The sequence below is a fragment of the Triticum urartu genome, chromosome 3A (assembly GCF_056163025.1).
Source record: "Triticum urartu cultivar PI428250 chromosome 3A, HENAU_Tu73, whole genome shotgun sequence".
Classification (NCBI taxonomy): domain Eukaryota; kingdom Viridiplantae; phylum Streptophyta; class Magnoliopsida; order Poales; family Poaceae; genus Triticum; species Triticum urartu.
The window spans coordinates 35,577,885-35,587,217 of NC_141875.1; the positions used below are offsets into that span (position 1 = coordinate 35,577,885).

Genomic DNA, 9,333 nt, shown 5'->3' on the forward strand with positions numbered 1-9,333 from the left:
ATGAAATAAATGGATGTGGATACAAAATAACAGCCGTCATAATCGTCAAAAGACAATAAGAAAATACCCCGCAAAAGAAAACACAATAAGAAATTCCTCCATGGTATTATTTGAACCTATGTTCAATACAGCAATTTGTGACAGAATGAAGTCAGGAAAACCATTAAAAGCAGAGAAGAATACATTTTAATGCCACATGAATGTAAACACAAAACAACGTTCAAACTTTAATTTTCTTTATAAGAGTGAGATTTACGGAAGAGCTTGGACATGTAACAAAACTGAGAAAACTGCATATATTCTTCACTGCAAACAGGAACATCGGAGTCTAGCAAAATAAGGTTGTTATGCTTATCTGCAACCTGCAGGTGGTCCCAGCTTACAATAGGACTTTGAGCAGGAGAATAATAAGTACTTATTGAAGGTAGCACACAAAAACTAGTAACATTTAACCATCTTGTTCCCCTCCTAAATCCTGGTTTGCTCCAGCATGGGAACAAAGCAATCTTTGGAAAGGCTTATCTAACACCCTTGGAGCATCCACACAAGGATGAGTCAAAGGGATCAGCCATTTACAAATCATAGATATGCATAAGGTGAGGGGAGTTCTGCCAAATATCTAAGTTCAATTTGTGCATCTTGAGAAGCTCTATTCTCCACTTGTAGCAGCGTACGTTGCCAATGCATCCACTTGTCGTTGCAGTTGTAAAGGACTCTGATTTCCATCTTCTTTAGATATGCATAAGGTGAGGGGAGTTCTGCCAAATATCTAAGTTCGATTTGTGCATCTTGAGAAGCTCTATACACTTGTAAGTTCGATTTGTGCATCTTGGGAAACCCTTGATCAATTGATCGGATGATGGCGCCGCTCTCGTGTCGTTCCCTCCTTGGGGCGTCATTCTTGGAGGTGTGCATTAGATCGAGGGACCAGTGAACGGTTTTACTGTTTTACTAGTGGAGCGGCGTTTCTTGTTCGCATTGGCGATGTGGAGTCTCGGCGGCGTGGTGCAACAGGGTCTCGGCAATGGATGTGTGATGATGGATGCGCGTAGGGAGGTGGCGTTGTCTGACGTCATGGTGGCATTGACTGCAGGCCTGGTAATTGATGCGTCGGTACATGCTCTGAAGATGGATCAGTGGAAGATGGCAGCGACAGTCTCTGAGAGGGCGCCGAACCGATGAGTGCCGGCCGGAGTCGCTCTGGAGGACGTCATCGCTTTTGGGGGTATCCAGACCCTATGTCCGGTGACAGACTGTCCTGTCACCGGATCCAGGGTCAGCCAGACGCGGATGACATACAGATGGGTCGAGCCATGAGGGCCGCCAAGCTTCGAGACATCAAGCTCATACAGGTATGTCAGTTAATACAAGTTGTTCAATTCTGCACTTTTCTGAGCATGATATTATTGATAAATCCAATAACTTAGGGATCTCTCTTAGTAGTAATGACATAGAAACCGCAAAGTCAATTAATGATCTACTAGGCTTAGAGACAGATAGAGCTGTGGATTTAATACGACATCTAGCAGCGGTAAAACCCATGAATGAAGCAGATATCAATGATCTTGGAGTAACTGCGCTTCAGAGTCTGTGTGAGGATTTGGTCCCCATGGAGGGCTTAGAGGTGGAGGAGAAGGATATGGTTTCAGAGGGGTATGTGGCCCCTCTACAGCTAGAGGCCACTCATGACACAGATGCTCAACATGTTGAGCAGATGAAGGATAAACCAAAAAAACCTAGAAGAGGAAGGTTTATCCTACATCGGCGGTGTGCCGGAGTGCGAGAGTTAAACAAAAGAAAAAATTTCATGATGAAATATGAAAGGGATATTCTGGAATAGCAGAGGTCTAGCGGACTTGGCTAAAAGGAGATTCCTTAGCGATACATCAGCAGAACAAAAATTAGATTTTATGGCTTTATTGGAGACGGGTAGAGATAATTTCACCTCCCAGTTTCTCAACACCATTTCAAGGGGGTTGATTTTGACTGGCACTGTTTACCTCCAAGGGGGAGATCCGGAGGGATACTACTTGGGGTGAAGTGCGAAACTTTAGAGCTGCTGAATGTGGTCCATGGTGATTTTGCTGTCAAATTTCGTGTAAGGTCAAAAATTGACAGCTTCGGATGGGCTTTGGTGGCCGTATATGGTGCGGCACAACCAGAGCTTAAACCGGAATTCCTAGCAGATCTGGTGAGAATTTGTGGGGATGAAAGGTTGCCCATTCTGGTGGGGGAGATTTCAATATCATTGGAAGAAAAGAGGAAAAAAATAATGACAACTTTGATGGAAGATGGTCATTCATGTTTAATATGATAATTGAAAGTCTCGATTTGAGGGAGATTGACCTCACTGGTAGGCAATTCACGTGGGCCAATTCTTTTCCAATTCCTACTTATGAGAAATTGGACAGGGTTCTCACTAGTGTTGAGTGGGAAGAAAAAATTCCGCTGTTTACGGTTCAAGCCCTACAGAGGGTCATCTCTGATCATACCCCACTACTGGTTGATTCCGGGGAAGCGACCCACGTGGGAAACAAAAATACTTTCTCTTTCGAACTAGGATGGTTTGAGAGGAAGGGCTTCATGGAGCGCATTGCAGCTGAATGGGCTAGAGACATGCGAGGGTCTTCTAGTGTGGAGAGATGGCAAAACAAAATCAGACATATGCGCCAGTTTTTGAGAGGCTGGGACAAACACCAAAGTGGTATCTATAAAGTGGAAAAGGAAAGATTGGCACGAATTATTAATGAACTTGATGTGAAAGCGGAATCCATACCTCTTAATACTTCTAAGAGAGATATTAAGAATGAGGCCGAGAATAAGTTACAAGCCCTTATGAGAGAGGAGGAGATGAAATGGGCGCTTAGAGCAAAGGTTTCTAAGATTGTCCAAGGGGATGATAATACACAATTCTTCCACCTGATTGCTAATGGGAATCATAGAAAGAAAAAGATAATACAGCTAGAACAAGATGAGGGTACAATTGTAGGACATGAGAACCTAAAGCTATACATTTCTGAATATTATAAGAAACTTTTCGGAGCACCCAAAGAAAGTTTCGTTTCTATTGGTGAGAATGTGATCGGGGACATACCGCAACTCAACTTAGAAGAGAATGAGGTGTTGTTTGCCCCTTTCACTGAGAAAGAGGTGTTCGATGCTATAACGCAAATGAAGCATAATAAAGCGCCTAGGCCAGATGGGTTCCCGACAGAATTTTAGCAAAATTGATGGAATATCATAACGAGTGATTTTATGCCTATGTTCCATGATTTGTTCGAAGGCCACTTAAATTTGTTTCACCTCAATTTTGGAACAATAACGTTGTTGCCAAAGAAGGTGGATGTTGTTCGCATTGAGCAGTTTAGACCGATATGTCTTCTCAATATAAGCTTTAAGATCTTTACAAAGGATGGCACGAATAGGTTGACACAGATAGCCCATTCGGTCGTGCAACCCACTCAAACTGCTTTCATGTCAGGACGACAAATCCTAGAAGGGGTGGTAGTTCTACATGAACCATTGCACGAAATCCATTCGAAGAAACTAGATGGGGTTGTCTTCAAAGTGGATTTTCAAAAAGCGTATGATAAGGTCAAATGGCCCTTCCTTCAGCAAGCCTTACGTATGAAGGGGTTCAACGAAGCCTGGAGATCTCAGGTGGATTCATTCATACAGAAAGGCAGTGTCGGGATAAAGGTCAATGATGACACATGTCATTATTTCCAGACACGTAAGGGGTTACGACATGGAGACTGCATGTCTCCTGTGCTGTTCAACATTGTAGCGGATATGTTGGTAGTACTTATTAGCGGATATGTCTCGTTCCCCATCTCGTAGATGGGGGCATCTCCGTCCTACTTTGGGAGAGCTAAAGAAGAACAAGATAATTATAGAAACTTGTTTGGTTGTGAAATGGGATCCTTACCTTTTAGTTATCTCGGGATCCAATCCATCATAGACGGTTGATGAAGGGCAAGCTAATGTCTTACGGAGGGCGGCTGGTGTTGATTAACTTGGTTTTGGTAAGTTTGCCGATGTTCCTCCTATCTTTCTTTGAAGTACCGGTAGGGGTATGGAAAATATTAGACTTTTACATATCCCGATTCTTCTGGCAAAGCGATGAGGCCAAGAAAAAAATATAGACTATCTAGATGGGATATCATGTGTAGACCAAAAGACCAGGGTGGCTTAGGGATCGAGAATTTAGAGGTAAAGAATAGATGTTTGCTTAGCAAATGGCTATACAGACAATCTACGAAGACCGAAGGCATGTTGGTGCAAATCTTACGGAATAAATACCTACATACTAAGACTTTGGCCCAGGTGAATGCAAGGCCAACGGACTCACCGTCTTGGAAAGGGTTAACGAAGACAAAATTAACTTTCTTCCGGCGGGTGAAGTTCCTAATTGGTAGTGGTACGTATCTCTACTAGATTCTGGGAGGACACATGGCTAAGGGAGACACCTCTGGGTTTACAATACCCTTCCCTATATAATATTGTGCAACGTAAGGAGGATTATGTCGCCATAGTGTTAAATTTAGTACCACTTAACATCCAATCTAGGAGATCTCTTGTAGGGGAACGTTGGAATGCTTGATTACACCTGGTCCATAGGTTGATGTATGTTCAACTTTGAGACCAGGCGGATAAAATTAGTTGGAAATTAACCAAAAATGGATTATTCTCTGTGAAATCCATGTATTTGGACTTAATTGACTCCGGGCCATTGTCGAGGTCTTTGCACATATGAAAGATTAAAGTTCCACTCCGCATCAAGATCTTTATGTGGTTCATCCACAAAGGAGTCATCTTGACCAAAGATAATCCGATGAAAAGGAATTGGGTTGGTAACCCCAGGTGTTGTTTTTGTGATCAAAACGAAACGATTAAACACCTCTTTCTCGAGTGTCCACTTGCAAAATTTTTATGGCGATCTATTCATATAGCTTTTAACATCCAACCACCAATGAGCTTAAACACGTTATTTGGGACGTGACTCTACGGAGTAGACATACACATAGCTAAACATATTCGGATAGGGATGTGTGCTTTATTGTGGGCTATATGAAACACTAGAAATGATATGTCTTTTAATGGTACAACATTCACCATTTTTTTTGCAGGTTATCTACAGAGTTACAGGCTGGATCCGTATGTGGTCGTTACTCACTCATGCGGACTACAGGGGGCCTATGGTTATTGGGTAGCACGGGATATCTTCAGCCGATTTGGATGGCGAGTTAATAATAGGCTGGGTGTGTAGACATCGTAGCCTGTTATTTATCGCCGGATGTGGCGCTTTATTGCCGGTTGTGGCACTTTACATATTAATTTTCTTTTTTTTCTCGGATTTTGAGCTTTCTTGGATGTTAAGACTCTATTGTGGTTTCTAATAATATGGCTGCATGCATCGACTGATGCATAGGCCAGAGATATTCCTCCTTTGCAAAGAAAAAGAGCAGGTGGCTTAGTTGGGGCCTCGGGTTTTAGATGTTAGGCATTGGTGCAAGGTCTGTTTGGTATTTGGCCTGGACTCTCGGCACCCCCTTCATCAGTTAGATAGGAGTAGCGACAGATGTTGCAAAGATGGTGGCTTCAGACTTATTAATGTATTTCTTTGTAAGGTTTTTGTGAATAATAAATAAAATGGCCGCATGCATCTTCTAGATGTGCAGAGGCCGGGGGTCATCCTCATTTTCAAAAAAAAGAAAAAACTTGTAGCTACCTACGTTGCCGATGCATCCACTTGTCGTTGCAGTTGTAAAGGACTCTGATTTCCATCTTCTTTAGCACTTTCACGTTCAAAATAAAGAATTTCACAAAGTCAACGAACAGCCTTTCATCGCCGTTGTAGTTCAGCAACACTAGCACTTTTAATTAGGTGGAGCTCAAGGCGTTCAACCGGATCCAATGGGCCATAGTCCAGCGCATTATTCAAATCCTCTTGTTGATGATGCAACTGGGGATAGGGAAAAGAAACGATATGAAGGCAGTTGCTAACAAGTTAGCAGCAAAATACTAATACTAGTTTACTTGTCATAACTCTGACCCAATGGAAAATGGTTAATTTGAAGTTTAGAGCAACAGCTATAAACACCCACAATGACATAAAGCTTCTCGAAGAAAGGGAAGCACTTGAGGAAGTCAATAGCCACACCCAGATTAGGACCAACAGAGTGAAGAACCAAAATCTTCATTGTGTGCATTTTGGTTGCCAAGCTGACGGCAACCATTTTCTGGAGAAAAATGTAAGCAGTGTGGTATAAGAAAATAGTCTGCATATAGGAATAGGAATGCTGAATTTGTGACTGTTCAGGATGCTACCTGAAAGACTGTGGTTCCACTGTAGAGTGTGGATATGTCTTCAGAGAACAAACCCAGTATTTCCCCGGATGGCCTCCGGATCATTGTGTGGACAAATTACTAGCAACTTCTCAAGGAAAGGGGCGTCCTCTATGACCAGCTCCTCGAAACCTTGTTAATAATGAGCATAGCAGCCCATGGACCTGATAGTCAGCGAGCTGATACAAAGGCGGGCCAATGCCATTTTGTACAGTGAGACGTTTTCCAAAACGGTGCATCTGGAGATGATGCCTTGGAGGCAGTCCTCCGAGATACTGACATTGTGCAAGAGGAGCCTTTTGAGGTGCGGAAAAGTGGGCGGCGCGACCAGGTCGGAGAATCGGCGGTCGCAAAGCCTGAGCACGCGGAGCGTGGGCGTGAAGCGGATCAGCGCGTGCGATGGCAGCGGCAGCGGGCAGTGCCGGCGCCACTGCAAGTTGGAGATCTGGAGGTCCGGGAGGCCAGCGAGGGACCCGGAGCGGAACCAGCCGTCAACACGCCTAGGATGTCAGGCTGGAGGGAGATGAGGAGCAAGAAGTGGCGGGCCGGGCCGGGCGAAGAGGATTCTGGAGACTAGCGCGACGTGGGAGTCGCTGTCTGAGAGACTCCAGTCTGCCCCGAGGTTGAGCGGGGCATTAGGTGAGAGCCAGAGGGGACGCTAGCGGCGGGAGGAGGCCTGCATGTGCGCACCGTCCTTGGTGAGGAGGAGGGAGATGACGGTGCCTAGCAAGGCATCGGTGAGACGGCTGATGAAGTCCAGGTCATCGAGCCTTCCCTGTTCCTCGCCGCTCAAGTTGCCGTTCCCGGTGGTTCTCCATCAGATCTACGCCTCTTGCGAGCGCGCGTTTCCGACGCCTCCTCCACGGCCGGCGGCTTGCGCACGGGTGGGTTCTGGTTTGGCTGGGAGGGATATAGGAATGGGGAACCAAAGTTTGGTTTTAATTATGTATTTAAAAAATGTTAAATATGTATATGAAAAAAGTTCCTGATGTATACAAAAAATGTAGTATGATTGTTTATGTTTATACAAAACAAGTAGGCATAAAAAATACATGTGTTAAAAATGTTAATCATATATTTAAAAAAATATTAAACATGTATATGAAAATATTACTTATGTATAAAAAATATACAATGTGTATACAAAATGATAAATTGATAAAAAAAGGCCAGGACAGGCCAAATGGGTTGCTCCATTGGGTGCACTAGCCATGGAATGGCGGACATGGGGCGAACACCTGTTCGTTTGACCACCCAAACAGACAATAGGCAGGCGTAGTTTTCTTCCGTTTGGGTCGGCCAATGGGTAGCGCAACCTGCTACTCCACAATCTCCCTAAGACTATGGCCAATGGGTAACCCAACCTGCTACTCCACAATCTCTACTTCTAACTAGTAAAACGCCCGTGCGTTGCCAACGGGCTCCTCAAAATTTATATCAGTATCTTTCATTTATCATCCTCTCATTTTGGGTGAATCTTGGGTGCTCTAATTAGCAGCGCAACAATCAAGTATTAGGAAATTTCACCGAACCAACAATAACAAAGAATATGACATCTATCCTACTAATAAAGGGAGGTCATATTTTTTGTTCGGCATGCACTTCTGCAGAAAAGCCCCTATCCATTTTAGAATCAACTTGGCACGTGAAAAAATACATCTCTAAGGGTGCGTTTGGTTCACAGGAAATATGTAGGACTTTTAAAGGAACTGTCGTTCATAGGAAATTTTGCCTTGGTGGTGTTCGGTTCACAGAAAGCATGAAGAATACTTCAAATGAAACAAGGCCTTCTCGTATTGATTTTGCTTGAAAGATAGAATCCATTCAGATCTCATGTTTTGACGAAAGCCTGAGGCGAGCCGGTGACCAGTTCAATAAAAAAACTTCATGCATGCATTGTACTCCACTCAGAAAGACATAAAATATTGTGGTCATGTACTGCTTCATAGGCATATCTTCCTGCAACACGAACAGTCTAATTTTTTTGGTTCCCGTGTTTCTAGACTCCATGGCAATCCGGTAGCCATCAGCCATATCCCTACAAAGTTTTCTTTCCTTAGTTCTCTCTCCCTGCAAACCGAACGGAGCCTAAAGTGGGAACCATCCGGGGCCAACAAGAACTCAAACTCCTATCCAATCTCGACTTCATGCTCTTCCACCTCCATTGATACAGACGGGTCATCAAGGCTTTCATCACGATGACCTCAAGAAGATGCCGACATCCCTCCCCGCATCTACCCCTAACCCCTGCTGCCGCCTGCACTATCCTTGCTCCTCGGGGAAGGGCGACAATGTCCTCTGTGATGGCCACGACCAGATCCACGGGGAGGCCACATTCTTCCATGGGAACCCAACCAAGCACACCACCCCCCACAACCATTCAATCCAAACTCTAACAACGTCAAGACCTGCCATCGATCCACGAATCAGGCTCACTGCATCCAGGTTCACTACGAGTCCGCGATGAGTCTGTAGTCAATGTATTGTCGTTGGCTATCCCCACAATAGGACCATCGTCTCTCCCCAAAGCAGCAACACCACCCAGCAAATCACCACCACCGCTTGCGGCTTGTCTACATAAAATCACGAGAAATCCCCACGGCGTTGCTGTAAGACCACCTTGGCGACCTTGACAGCGACCAACTGGTCTAAGTTCTAAGCTAGACGCTCTATGTAGAAACCAATAGAAGCAGGGGCGTGGTTCAGATTTGTTCTTCGTGCGCGTGCATGCCCTGCTGCCCACCAGCTCTTGGTCTACAACTCACCTCTGACTGACCTCCCATAGAAGATTCGGGAAAAAAACTCATCACTTACATTATCATAGCCGCACATTCCAAGTCAAAGTAGAACATATCACAAGGATTCTGTGACAACCAGCCATGGCCAGGTCAGTTGGATTTTAATTTCGTTCCATCTCATAATCCATCACCCACTCTCTCTCAATGGAAATTAAACTTAGGGATGTCACAAGTTGTCATTGTTGTT

The 9,333-nt window shown here is 44.4% G+C and overlaps 1 pseudogene; it reads right to left on the minus strand.

Moving 5' to 3' along the window:
* Nucleotides 1–5,727: 5,727 nt before the first annotated feature.
* Nucleotides 5,728–8,692, minus strand: LOC147978237 (FBD-associated F-box protein At5g44490-like; annotated as a pseudogene).
* Nucleotides 8,693–9,333: the final 641 nt, after the last annotated feature.